Source organism: Podarcis erhardii (genome assembly GCF_964252035.2).
Source record: "Podarcis erhardii genome assembly, chromosome: 3".
In the NCBI taxonomy this organism is placed as follows: domain Eukaryota; kingdom Metazoa; phylum Chordata; class Lepidosauria; order Squamata; family Lacertidae; genus Podarcis; species Podarcis erhardii.
The window spans coordinates 13,354,125-13,368,637 of NC_138507.1; the positions used below are offsets into that span (position 1 = coordinate 13,354,125).

The 14,513-nt window shown below is 44.0% G+C and overlaps 1 protein-coding gene and 1 long non-coding RNA gene across 14 annotated transcripts in view; one reads left to right on the top strand and one right to left on the bottom strand.

The window, feature by feature from the left end:
- PLCB4 (phospholipase C beta 4) overlaps positions 1-14,513 on the top strand; it is a 236,956-nt gene that overhangs the window by 91,603 nt on the left and 130,840 nt on the right. The window contains exon 1 of one of the 13 annotated variants that reach the window (XM_081856855.1): positions 799-891. The exons of the other annotated variants lie outside the window; for them this stretch is intronic. The gene's annotated coding sequence lies outside the window, so the exon portion shown is untranslated. Of the gene's footprint in view, positions 1-798; positions 892-14,513 lie in introns of those variants that run through there. 13 annotated transcript variants of the gene reach the window in all.
- LOC309339508 lies at positions 967-9,101 on the bottom strand. Its single transcript, XR_014155426.1, has 3 exons — positions 8,957-9,101; positions 8,372-8,416; positions 967-1,541 (listed from the first exon to the last, which is right to left on the bottom strand). It is a non-coding gene; the product is annotated as an uncharacterized lncRNA (long non-coding RNA).

Here is a 14,513-nt window from a genome sequence, read left to right on the forward strand (position 1 = left end):
AAAACACTTTTCAACTCTGGGGTTTGGGTTTGGCGGGATGAACAACTTGTATCTATCTAAGAATGCAGTGTCTGGAGCCGTATGTCGAAAGGAGTTCAACAACTTTCTACTATTTCAAAAGCCTGTTTTTATCCGTTCCAATAACCTGCAGATGTACTTGTAGGTACCGTATTTTTTGCTCTATAAGACTCACTTTTTCCCTTCTAAAAAGTAAGGGGAAATGTGTGTGCGTCTTATGGAGCGAATGCAGGCTGCGCAGCTATACCAGAAGCCAGAACAGCAAGAGGGATTGCTGCTTTCATTGCGCAGCAATCCCTCTTGCTGTTCTGGCTTCTGAGATTCAGAATATATTTTTTTCTTGTTTTCCTCCTCCAAAAACTAGGTGCATCTTGTGGTCTGGTGCGTCTTATAGAGCGAAAAATACGGGAACTTGTGTTCCCCTTGCAATGACTAAGGCAAGGCTGCTGGCTTTACAGCTATGATGAGCTGAGGCAAATGTTAAGCTATTAGTTAAAGATAAGCAGAAGCAAGACCTCCCTTCTTTCCCTCCACATTTTACTGATATGCACGTGTCATGTCTTGGTGAACTTTTGTGTATGTGCGGGAGGGACAGGTGCAAAAATCTTTTAAAAGTGGCACTTTTGAAGGAGACAGTCTGCGGAGTGGGGAGTTCCCCCATCTCTCTTGGCAAGTGCCTTACTAAGAGAAGGGGGGCACACACACCCCAAGATGCCTATGTTGCTATGTATCAACCACTTCCTTTTAAAGCAGCTGGAGGAGCTGCTTTAAAGGAGTTCTCTTCAGAACAATGCCCAGTGCGATTCCACCATCTGTTTGTGCAGCCACTTCCCTAAGAGTTGAAGGCTGCGGACTGGGATTTCACAGTCTAGGGTAAGGCATCTTTTAGACTGATATTCTGAGATATATTCCAGGTCCCTTGAAATAGTATCTTTTGCATGCAAATAAGGAGTCCCGTAAAACAAATTGGTTTTAGCTCTGCAATTAATAGTGCCAGAAAAATTATTGCCCCCCCCCCAATTTTATTTCCTTTGGAAGTATATATAGGCATTATGAGTTCGATGGTTGCTTTAAAAAATGTGCCTTTTTTGGTTCTTGCTCTTTGACGTTTCTGTTCCACAGCCCCTTTTTTTGCATGTTAGCAGAGACTTTATAACCACATAACTAAAGGGAGGTTTAGTTCGATCCTGTATCCATAGAGCTGAATAAAACAGATGTTTTGCATAGTGTGAATGAATTTGGTTTGTGATGTTATTTGCCTGGTCCTTGCCCAGGATTTGATGGGACGGTGGTGTTCTCATATACAGCTGGCTTCTTAAAAGGATCAGAGAATGGGATATATCTTAAAGCAGCCTTTACTCCTTGGTGCAGCTCACTGCAGGTAATAGGCATTGCAGTTCAAAACACATGCCAGGCACTCAGTTGCTGAAGGTTTTCCTAATGAATCAAATCCTGACTCTGTTGAGATCAAAACTTCCTTTTCTTTGGTTTGCTACAGCCAAGAGTATATCCGCACTGGTGATCTGCAAAAAAAGAAAACTGTATCAACTGAAAAGAATGATCTAAGGGTGGGGGGAGTTTTGCCAGGAGAAAAATGAAATTGTTAAGTCTTCCTATTTCACTGAGCCCTGAGTTCATCTACACATATTGGAAACAAGAATCAATAGCTCGTCTTTACAGGGTTTTTTATTTTTTAAAAAAATGTCTAAATTAATTCTTATACAGTACAGTGGTACCTCGGGTTAAGCACTTAATTCGTTCCGGAGGTCTGTTCTTAACCTGAAACTGTTCTTAATCTGAAGCACCACTTTAGCTAATGGGGCCTCCTACTGCCGCTGCGTCATTGGAGCACGATTTCTGTTCTTATCCTGAGCCAAAGTTCTTAACCCGAGGTACTATTTCTGGGTTAGCGGAGTCTGTAACCTGAAGCATCTGTAACCTGAAGCGTCTGTAACCCGAGGTACTACTGTACTGAGATTTTTTTGAGTAGTACTGTATAGCAACATTTCAGTTTTTCCATTCCATTGTTTCTATAAAATGTTTCCTCTGGAAACCTTGAACTTTTCTCTCTTTGTTTTTGCCGGTTGGGGAGAAACAAAACAGCAGCATCACTATGTTTCCTTGACCCAGGTGTTCTAAGTAAATTGCTTAGAAAGAAGCAACTGTGTCATATTTTATTGCCAACAAAGACTGGCAGCGTTGTTCTCAAAGCTGTAGTGCAGGTCTTTATTTCCTTCATTCTAATGTTGGGCTTTCTCATTTAATTCATTGCTGCAGAATTAAGGCTGCTGTTGAATACCCCTTAGCTTGAAATGTGCCGTAGAAAAATAGTTTGTCTCAGGGCCCGTTCTGATGCCCATTTTGCATTGGAACTGACCAGCAGGGCACCTTTGTGTCACTCATATGCTTTTGGGTGGGATGGCCGAATAAAGGCTGGAGGGCTGTCTTCCTTCCTCATATTTTTCTGGCAGCAGCACCTCCCTCCCTCCCTCCCTCTCAGTGCGACTGGTTGGTCACTTCGGAGCCATGTAGGAATTTTGGGCTGACTCACCTGTTTGTGGATTGTTTCAATAGCTGGTGGAGGGGGGCACTGAATGGTCTTCCGTACTGCTAATTATGTTGATCTTATATTTAATTTGACCAGTTCAGGTATGGGAAAGGGGATGGTTGTAATTCAGCCTGGTGACCCCTTTTAGTAGTAGTAGTAGTGGTAACAACAACAACAACAACAACAACGAATTATTTATACCCCGCTCATCTGGCTGAGTTTCCCCAGCCACTCTGGGCGGCTCCCAACAGAATATTAAAAACACGATAAAAGATCAAACATTAAAAACTTCCCTAAACGGGGCTGCCTTCAGATGTCTTCTAAAAGTCAGATAGTTGTTTATTTCCTTGACATCTGATGGGAGGGCGTTCCACAGGGCGGGCGCCACTACCGAGGAGGCCCTCTTCCTGGTTCCCTGTAACCTCACTTCTCACAGTGAGGGAACCGCCAGGAGGCACTTGGAGCTGGACCTCAGTGTCTGGGCTGAACGATGGGGGTGGAGATGCTTCTTCAGGTATACTGCGCCGAGGCCGTTGAGCACCAACACTTTGAATTGTGCTCAGAAACGTACTGAGAGCCAATGTAGGTCTTTCAGGACCGGTGTAATATGGTCTCAGCAGCCACTCCCAGTCATTAGTCTAGCTGCCACATTCTGGATTAGTTGTAGTTTCTGGGTCACCTTCAAAGGTAGCCCTACATAGAGTGCATTGCAGTAGTCCAAGCGGGAGATAACCAGAGCATGCACCACTCTGGCGAGACAGTCTGCTGGCAGGTAGGATCTCAGCCTACGTACCAAATGGAGCTGGTAGACAGCTGCCCTGGACACAGAATTGATCTGTGCCTCCATGGACATCTGTGAATCCAAAATGACTCTCAGGCTGCGCACCTGGTCCTTCAGGAGCACAGTTGCGTTATTCAGGACCAGGGAGTCCTCCACACCTGCCTGCCCCCTGCCCCCCAAAAAACAGTACTTCTGTCTTGTCATGATTTTAGGCACCTTTCTGAGTGATGTGCTGCCCCCATAATTTTATGGACGGTTTTCTTTTCACATACTTAGCTTAGCATTATGTGCAAACCAAGTGTCCTGGCTTAAAACAAACAATGCTTAGTTAAACAAGCCATCTTGTTAAACCAACCAATGTTTGAAGCTGGCCTGTTTGTCAACTGAATAGAGTTTGTTTTAAACCAGGATATCCAATTTGTAGATCAGCAGACGTACTTGTCCTGAGCGGAATGGAATGAGGAATGGGGTTTCTAAGCTTGATGCTCATCCACATGCTGTTGTATGCACAGACCTTTTAAACTGTTGCTTGAAGTAATAGCAGGAATGGATCTGTCTTTAAGGGCAGAATAACAGTGTGTTTGTGGATTTGTGGATGAAGACCGGAGAAGGCCCATCCATCACATTAGGCATTCATATTGATTTTTAATTGTATTTTTATTGCTTCTTTTGTAATATACTTTATTGTATTACAGCTGGGATTCTATGGAGTTCAAACTTCAGTTCGATAACATAGAGAATATACAAGAAATAAAAGAAGCAATTAAAATGTAATTAAAAATTATATAGTGTCTAGCACAGCACATTGCAAAAACCCTAAAGTGGTCTTCCTAAGACCCTCAGCAGTTTTCAAATGGTTCATAGGTGGTGGTGGGGTTTGGGAAGCGCCTCTCTAGCATCTTGGGTAATTGTGGACATAAGACATAAACACTTGATATTACAAAAGAGTATTTTCAGTTCTATTTACCTAACCAACAAGGTTGTTTGTGTTCCTGGTTAATTGTTTTGCGTTGTGAGGTCTTATGGGGTTGGTCTTTTATAAGGAAGGATTACATATTATGCTACATGGAAGCTCTCCAAGCTCTGAAAATAGGAACAGGATGTCAACTTTGCTGCCCTATGGAGCCTTATTTCAGAAGCATAGGAATACTGGATGAGAAGGAACTTGGAGAGGAAGGAGAGTCTTATTTTGTTACCTGATGTGACTTCAGATTTTTAAATCGCCTAGAAGGCACCAGTCTTTAAGGTAACCACATTGTGAGTTGTCCATGAGAGCCACATTTTTGCTTTCAGGGAACTTTTCCTTATTCAGTATTTGAATATTCAGTATTGAATGTTTTGTGCAATTTAGCTGAAATGTCTTAATCAGTGAAACATTAACAGATTGGTGAGAGAGTTCATTTCTTCATGGAAACTTTTGTTAGATTAGTTGTGAACTGAACCATCAAAAAATAACAGTCTAGTTCATATGAGTTTGCAGCTATAGCTGAAACCCTCATTTCTTCCTGTTGACTCTGCCACCTCCTGCAGCCCTAAATGAATTGTGCTTCAGCAATCAACTTCATAGCAACATTTCCCTTATAAAATCACAATGTAAAGGTAAAGGTAAAGGACCACTGGACGGTTAAGTCAAGTCAAAGGCAACTATGGGGTTGCAGCTCTCATCTCGCTTTCAGGCCAAGGGAGCTGGCATTTGTCTGCAGACGGCTTTCCGGGTCATGTGGCCAGCATGACCAAAGTGCTTCTGGTGCAACAGAGCGGAAACCAGAGTGCATGGAAACACCGTTTACCTTCCTTCCACAGCTGTACCAATTTATCTACTTGCACTGGTGTGCATTTGAACTGCTAGGTTGGCAGGAGCTGGGACAGAGCAACAGGAGCTCACTCTGTCTCAGGGATTCAAAGCACTGACCTTCCGATCGGCCACCCCAAGAGGCTCAGCGCTTTAGACCACAGCACCACCTGCATTGCTAAATGCACTACCCAATGTCAAGGACTGCCTCACCCCATATGAACCAAACAGGATCATCATCTGAGGCTCTTCTTTGTGTGCCTCCTCTGCAAGAGGTCTGGAGGGGGGCAGCATGGGATTTTTGGTGGTGGCTCCCCACTTGTGGGATGCTCTCCCTGGGGTGGCCCGCCTGGTGCCTTTGTTGCATATATTTAGGCGTCAGATAAAAACATTCCTATTCTTCCAGGTCTTTGGCTCATTAGCCAATCTGTGGCCTTCTAAACTGTGAGGGGGTTATTGTTTTTGTTTGTTACTATGTTGTGTATTTTTGTGTTTTTATATTGTAAACTGCCCTGCGGTCGTCAGATGAAGGGTAGTATAGAAATTTAAATAATAATAATAATAATAATAATAATAATAATAATAATAATAATAATAATAATAATGGAAACTGGATAACAGTGCAATGCCTCACTGTAGGGCTATCATATACTATTTTGATTCCTCTGCCTGCAACCAGTCAAAATGGGTATGCCAAAATCTACTACCTGGTCTAAACCAGGCTATCTCAGCTGCCATCCTCTCCCCTGAAAAAATGAGTACAATAAAGGTGATCTGCATTGGCATTGGCAGGAAGTTTTCTAAAAAGTTTACAAGCTTAGCAAGGGGAAATTGCATGATTTTTTAGTATGACAAAAGGCATGAGTTAGAAAAATCTGTCTTGCCTGCTACCGTTTTTCTTTGTTGGTAGAGCCATTGCTACAGCTACCTTAAAAACCTTGAATTTCCAGATTATTTTATGTGAAGCCACAATCATTTCTCCACCAGGAAAGGACCCCCCCCCCCGCAAAGGCTTTAAAATGTGAACTGGGAAGTTCCTCCACAGATGGATGAGCCATTTAGCTTTTCCTTTGGCTAATTGGCCCGATCCGTTTTCCTCAATGTCAGTTACTGCCATGAATTCATGCATTGGCTGACACACTGAGCAGCAGTTTCTCACAGGGTAGTTTCTCAGAATAAGGTTTTGGTTTTTTTAAGTGAGAGCTGGGAATCTAGAATTTTGGCTCTTTGAGGGAGGGGTCTCCCCCTTCCCCACCCCACCCCAGATGCCCATGATAGCATTATGGCTAATAGAAACCACATTTGCCACATTGCCAAGAGGTTTAAAGCTCATATAGATCCCAGTGCACCAGTGATGTCATCACCACTCCAGGAGCTCTTTACAATTAATTCAAATTCCCTATTTCTATGCAAATTAACTGTGGGTTGGAACTCTGGTTCAATTTTTAAAAGCAATTGCTAATTGGAAATTTGGAAGTTCTGTCCATCACTGATTCCTGTGGACCCCTTTGACGTGGTAAAATCGCCACGAGAGGATTTTGCTGCTGATAGCTTTATGTGATGAATATTTCTTTTTAATGTGTCCCTGGGTTGTGATGAAGTAGGCTCCCTGATGTGGGAAGTGCCAGGGCATGAATTCAGAGGAGAAGACAAAAAAAGACCCACTAACAGAATCTTGGGATTACTTACTCATTTTAATTTCCGCAGGCAGTAAGTCGAACAATTTTGATTTCAGTTCTTAAATCTTCAATTTTGATACTGAAGTTGTTGATACTTGGCCAGTCCCCCCCCCCCCCAGGTTTCAGGACAGCCCTCTGGTTCAAAGACTCTAATCCAACTGGCAATTTAGAGAGAAGTCTCAATTCTATTCCAGCACCCCAGGAATTTGGTGGAGAGCTCCTTACATCCTCCACTGTACACCTTGATGCCATTAGGGGTGTTCGTGTGCAATGTTCAACAAGCGTATGGTTTGTGTAGCTGTGTACACAGTAGCTGAGCTGCACAAAGCAAGAGGTTTACACCCTTTCGCACAAACACATGCACATGTGTAGACAGAGTTTCTGCCCATGTTCAGTGTAATGTGTGAACAAGTCGTAATGTTACACAAACTATGGTCTAGTTCCCACTAAGGCCCCATATGCATTATACATTTAAAACAGCACCTTCTCACTTTAAAGAGTCATGACCTCCTAGGACTTTGATTTGTTAAAGTTGCCCCCCCCCCAGCTCCATCCCATTTTAATTTGAAAAAAAAAAAAGATGGTTAAAATCCTCTTGTTTCAAGTTCATTGGGCTTTGGGTATTGGCTGGATGTCCCTGGAACTAGTTGCCATTTGATAAGGTGACGGACTGACGCTCTTTTCTGCTTTTTATAGTGATGTTTTGTTTTGTGTTGTTGCCCCCCCCCCAAAAAAAAGTTTTCAAAAGTGCATTCCATTTTTTAAATTTGTGTACTGCTTGGAGGTGTGGGTTGTTGTTGTTGTTGTTGTTTATCGGAAAGCAGCTTACAAAGTTTAACAAGGAATTGAATAAATAAAATCACATTCCTTCTTAATCATTTCCCTGCTCTCAGACTTAAAAACCTTCGCAGCACTTTTAGCCTTTCCAAGAAGATGACGCGTTCCAACCCGCTGATCATTTTGGGCACCCTTTTCTTTCTCCCTTTTCCTACGATATCCTTTTTAAGAGGAATGACCAAAACTATGTACAGCATTCCGAATGTGGCTGCATCACAAGAGCTTGTATAACGGGCCTCATGATATTGGAAATTTTGTTTTTGATTCCTTCTGTAATCATTCCCAATGCGGAGAATGTCTCACATCTCAGAATGCAAAGGCACCATGACATTTAAGCTTGCCTTTCATTTTCCATTCCCAAAATGGCAGTATGGCTCCAAAGACCATTCGTCGCCCAACAGCCTCTGCACACACAGCCTGGTCTTGAAGCTGTTATCTACAAAAATAGCATTGCTTTTCCTTTAAAGGAGAAAGTTGCACCATCCCAAAGATGCTTCCATTCTAAATGGAATCTTAATGACCAAATATTTCAACCATCCAATATTTGTAAAGATGCAGGAAGGGTGTGTGTGTGTGTGTTTTGAATCGGAATAGCTATAATCCATTCAAAACAAATCCCCTACTGTTAGATTATTCTGTTTTCAGGGTCTCCCATTGTTGTCAAATGTCAATGTAGACAAACTTGAGGAAGGAAAGATTAGGCATAGATTCCCTACCATTGATTCCGATCTAGAACTTTGTCTCGCATCCTGACAGCCCTGCTGTGATACAACAAGAAAGTGCTGTTTTTAGTGGTGCTTCCTGTCTTGCAGATCTCCCAGTTTGAAGTCTGCGCCCCAGGAGGGAAGATCTCCACTCCATGTACATAAACAGCAACCCCCGAACACTCAGCAGCCTCAACTTTCCCCTTTGAGAGCCAGTGGGGTGTAGTGGTTAAGAGTGGTGGACTCGTAATCTGGTGAACCAGGTTTGATTCCCCGCTCCTCCACATGTAGCTGCTGGGTGACCTTGGGCTAGTCACACTTCTCTGAAGTCTCTCAGCCCCACTCACCTCACAGAGTGTTTGTTGTGGGGGAGGAAGGGAAAGGAGAATGTTAGACACTTTGAGACTCCTTAGGGTAGTGATAAAGCGGGATATCAAATCCAAACGCTTCTTCTTCTTCTTTGCTAGATTGCAGATGTTCAGAATGAGGGCAAGTTATCTAGTGAATCTGAGGTCTGTGCCAATCCCAGCACTAGCACAAGATACCTGCCTCAGATGTCTCAGGGCTTTCACAGTAGGGAGGGGGAGGCAAAAGTACCTCCTGTTCCCTGTGCTTCTACCAGTGGCATAGCGTGGGTTGCCAGTGCCCAGAGCCACATGGAGCGGGCTTGGGAGGGAGGGCAACTGGCAGAGTACTCATACGCATTCAACTGCCTTACGGCGTACGCGTCACCCAAGAGATTGTGGCCCCAGAGATAAGAAAAGAAGAGTCATTCCATTGCCTGGAGAGGTCACTTCCTGGTTCACATGGAGAAGCCGTTTTCAATGGAGCCCAGCAATGGAAGCAGCTGTATTGAGGCAGCACCAGGAGTTGACCTTTTGTGCCCCTAACAATTTTGTGCCCGGGGCAGCAGCCCCCGTGGCCTCCACCACAATACACCACTGGCTTCCACACTGGGCCCAGAACCTACTTGGAACCAGCATTCTGTGTTCATAATAGAATTGTCTGCATTAGTTGCATAAAATACTTTCATAATACAATTTCTGCACATTATTTAGTTTTTGCAAGTTCAGATCCTGATTTGTTCATAATAACCTCCTTTGGTTTGTTGGGGCTTATTTCCATTTCATTTAAATACCAGGTCATGGGCCTGTTCTGGAAACATTTTCAACCACCTTCCAAAGTTGTAGGTTGAGTGCTACTGCAATGTCAGCCTTTCCTTCCATAGGCAAAATCTAAGGCTATATCCCTGGAAAACTGGCTTTTGACCTGTCCTTCTCTTCCTGCATTCGTATAAATCCACACACACACACAAAATCAAGAAGCCCAGATGTGTTTCCCCTGCAATTCATGTGTTAATGCTTTGTACCCCCCATAAGTACACAATTTACAGCATTGTGTTTGGTTTTCTGCCATTGTTCCTTCTTTTGTTTTTGTTTTTCTGCGGAAAGCTGTTGGAGGATCGTGGTGACAAATGATCTCAAAGCATCGTTTGCCAACTCTTGCAGAGCATTCCTCCAGGTTTTATGACAGCAGCACCACATATTCAAAAGTGTACATTTTGAAAAGTACACACATTTAGCTTCTCGCAGTTGGAGAACATCTCTTTAATAGCCAAAGGAAATGTGCTGTTATTGCATTCTGCAATGAAACATTAACCCCACCACCACCCAAGCATTTGCCATTTTGCGGCACATAGCTACTAAATACTTGGTTGCCAGGGTGCATGAAAGTTAAGAAGGAGCAAACAAGTAGAAAACTGTAAAAGGGGCTACATCTGTGACTTGAGCTAAAGAAATAACCTCCTTCCCAAATTTTCCCCATTGAATTTCCAAATATAGTTGAATCTATGAATGGCAATGGGCTGAAATCGGCATTTGCACGAGTAGGGCAGCTTCTGCTTGTGTGGTAGAACTTAAGACTTTCTCTTCTCCCCAAAACAGCACCCCTCAAATCTGCTCTGGTGTGTTGAGGGAACCCCAGTGCAGATTTGGAGTGGGGGCTTTCAGGGAGAGGAAAAGGAGAGAAAGCTCCATTGAATTATTGGAAGTTGTTCTACTTGGGCAGTGGCTTTGTTTAGTGCAACCCAGTGGGTTCCTTGCTTAATTGAGTAACCAACACAGCACCATTCATCTGTGGTGGGCTATAACTCACATTATCCCTGACCTTTGGCCGTACGAGTTGGAGCTTATTGAAGTTGCATTTGGCGAACACTCCACGTTCTGCCAGCAATCCTGTGGGTTCAAAGCTTGCATCAAATCTCTCCCAACATCTTTTTTCTTCTCTCCTGCTGCAGCTTCAGCTAGAATGAATTGCTTCTGTTCATTTTTGATGGGGAGGGAGGTTGGTGCTGGATCTGGGAGAAACAAGCCCAGTGATGATCTGAACGACAGCGACACAAACCTGCTGGTAGAGAGGACCAGAACAGATGGGTCACTGACTTCTGATGAAATTGATTCTTGTGTGTCCACAGAGGCTGTGGCTGCCTTCACAGCCAGATGGGGGAGGAAAGGAAGAGATGCGGGTTAAGACACTTCATTCCTGAAGCCTTTACCATCGTTGCTCTCTGATGTTTGCAAAGGAATAATAGTTAGGATGGGCAGGTGAAAATGAGGCCAGGACTCCCAGTTGTGGAGAAGAGGGAATGTCAGCAGGAGCAGTTTGTTACATATGCTACACTTGATGAAATCCACCTTTCTTCTCAGATTTTAATGGCATTGCAAGGCCCTAAGAGAGGCCTTGCAATGTGATATTATTACTACGTCTCAGTCACAATAGTCCATAAAGCTTAGTTAGCATCTTGCAGAGACTTCCATAAAAATCATTATCACTGGACCTCAAAGTGCTGAATTTCTCTCTTCTACAGAACCGTTAAAGATGTAGGAGCCCTTTTCAATTTTTGTATTGGTAAGGGACCCTTGGACGGTAAAGTCCAGTTAAAGGCGACTATGGGGTTGTGGCGCTCATCTCCCTTTCAGGTAGAGGGAGCTGGCTTTTGCCAATACACAGCTTTTTGGATCATGTGGCCAGCATGACTAAACCGCTTCTGGCGCAATGGAAGCCAGAGTGCACGGAAACGCCGTTTACCTTCCCGCTGCAGTGGTACCTATTTATCTACCTGCACTTGTGTGCTTTCAGACTGCTATGTTGACAGGAGCTGGGGCAGAGCAATGGTAGCTCACTCCATGGTTGGGATTCGAACCGCCGACCTTCTGATCAGCAAGCCCAAGAAGCTCAGTGGTTTAGACCACAGCACCACCCTAGTCCCATGACCACTCTGTAACAGCACATCACATGTACATTGTGGGTGTGTCTCTGTGTATTTTTAAAAATACCACTGGATACATGTTCTGTTTCGAAACAGCTATGGGCAACCACATACAAATATTGAAAACTACTGTGCTAGTAGTGGAAGTATTCTCCCTTGTGGCGAACCAGAGCATACTGGTGTGTCATGAGGAGTAGTGATCAGCATGAGACCTAAGACCTTTATTGGAGGAAACTGTAGGAATTTTTCAGGTTGTTTTTTCAGGTTGTTGATATCCTGTGCCTGTTTAGTGGGACGTATTTATGGATTGAGCCCTGTTGCGTAAAAACAGTTTGACGTGTTCTTACACGTTTCACACCCTGGGGAATAAAATAACACTGCGGAGAGGTTTTTCTGCTCTTTAAAAATTAAATCTCATTCTGAATTTAGACTGAGCTGGATTAGTCTGTTGCGAAGCATTTGTTCATTGTAGATATATATATTGTAATCCTGTAAGAAGATAGGCCTGAAAATGGCGCAGCCTGGAACTGTAAAACAGTTGGGGCTAATCCCCTCTAATTCACGAGAGTTCTTCTTCTGCTGTCTTCTTTTTAAGCTGAAAGAAAAATGTGCTGCATCAGATGACATGTTTTTCATTTAGCTTGCTTCTCTTCAGAGAGAGAGTGCACTTTAACAACTTTTTAGCTCAAAGCATTGGTAAGAAAATGTGGGAGGTATTAGACGTGTGGAAGGCAGAATACTGAGCTAACATATCCACTGTATCACAGAAGTCATGGAATTAGTGGAGGGGAAACATTTTTGTGGTTCTTTCACCCTTTATGTCTGATGTCCTATAACAGGGATGTCCAGCTCCCAAGAGACTGCGATCTACTCTCGGAAAAATAAACTGGTAGAGTTGAGCTTTTTTTTTTTTTTTTTTTTTAGGGGAGCAGGTTGACCATGATCACCCAGGGATCGACGTGTCGATCACAGTCGACTGGTTGGAAACCCCATCCTATAGCATATGTTTATACTTCCTTATAAGCATTCTTGAGAATAATTAGTTACCCCCTTACACACTTTCCTTATACAGTGGTACCTCGGGTTACATACACTTCAGGTTACATACGCTTCAGGTTACAGACTCCACTAACCCAGAAATATTACCTCGGGTTAAGAACTTTGCTTCAGGACGAGAACAGAAATCGTGCTCTGGCGGCACGGCAGCAGCAGGAGGCCCCATTAGCTAAAGTGGTACTTCAGGTTAAGAACAATTTCAGGTTAAGAACCGACCTCTGGAACGAATTAAGTACTTAACCCGAGGTACCACTGTATTCACCAAGTCAGAATGATCTGGTAGATGCCTGCATATCCTCCAACATTTCTATGACGAAAATAAGGATGTCTTGTTTCATCATCCTCATCCACATCCTCATCATTTTATTGTTTACACCCCACCCATCTGACTGGGTTGCCCCAGCCACTCTGGGCAGCTTCCAACATTTATAAAAAAAATAAAACATTAAACATCAAAAAATACAGGGCTGCCTTCATATGTCTTCTAAAGGTTGTATAGTTACTTATCTCCTTGGCCCGGGGGTTGCATTACTTCATACCCTCCAATATATCTCCAGTGAAAATAGGGATGTACTAAGGACTTTCTGGGTTCAAATGTGAAACCAGGATGGCTTTTATAAATCTGGGACTGTCCCTGGAAAATAGGGACAATTGAAGAGTCTGCACTTGTGCTTTGTGCAACTTTGATTCATGCTTATGAATACAGATTGGTATTCTGGATTATATATCTTTTTGCATATTCTGCCTGAATCTTTGTAAAATGTGATGGTCAGAGAGACTTTGATTTCATTTTCAGCTGGATTGATCCTGGCCTTGAAACTCAGCCAGCTGCCTTCAAAGCAACGGCACTGGCAAATTTTAATCCTCCTATTTCTCCTTGATATATTGGTTGGCGGACAGAAATCAATTACTTGGCCTGTGAAAGCCAGCGGAAATGATGCTCTGTATGACATTGTGTCTGGAGAAAGAACCTGCTCTGTCATAACTCTCTCACACACCTGGGACAATAGGTAAAGGTAAAGGGTAAAGGGACCCCTGACCATTAGGTCCAGTCGCGGATGACTCTGGGGTTGCAGTGCTCATCTCACTTTATTGGCCAAGGGAGCCGGCGTACAGCTTCCGGGTCATGTGGTCAGCATGACTAAGCCGCTTCTGGCGAACCAGAGCAGCGCACGGAAACACCGTTTACCTTCCTGCCAGAGCAATACCTATTTATCTACTTGCACTTTGATGTGCTTTCTAACTGCTAGGTTGGCAGGAGCTCACCCCGTCGCGGGGATTCGAACCGCCGACCTTCTGATCGGCAAGCCCTAGGTTCTATGGTTTAGACCACAGCGCCACCCACACCCACCTGGGACAATAGCTGACAATAGCTGACTCCAAATGGGCACCAAATGTGTAAATACCTGGTCCATATCCCCCTGCCCCCAAAGTTTTAATTTAGTAGTTCTGGTCTATCTCAAACTCTCTGGAGCAGTACTAACAAACCTGCTTTTTGCTCATGTCCTAACTTAAATGTATAAAGACCTCTCTGCACTTGATCTTAGCCAAAAGGCCGAGAACCACCTCCATGTGGAGACAGCAGTATCAAACCAGTAATACACGCAGTGGCGTAGCGTGGGGGGGTGCAGGGGGTGCCAGCCGCACCGGGCGCAACATTTTGGGGGGGCGCACTCGCAGCTCTCTGCCCCTACCTGGCTCACACACTCTCTCTCACAGTGCTGGCTGTGCGAATCCGAGCTGCCGGGTCGCCGCCCACTGTGCGGAGCGGAGAGAGAGCGAGGGAGGGACTATCTGGGGGAGGGACAGTGCAGCAAGCTTCGGGCCGCG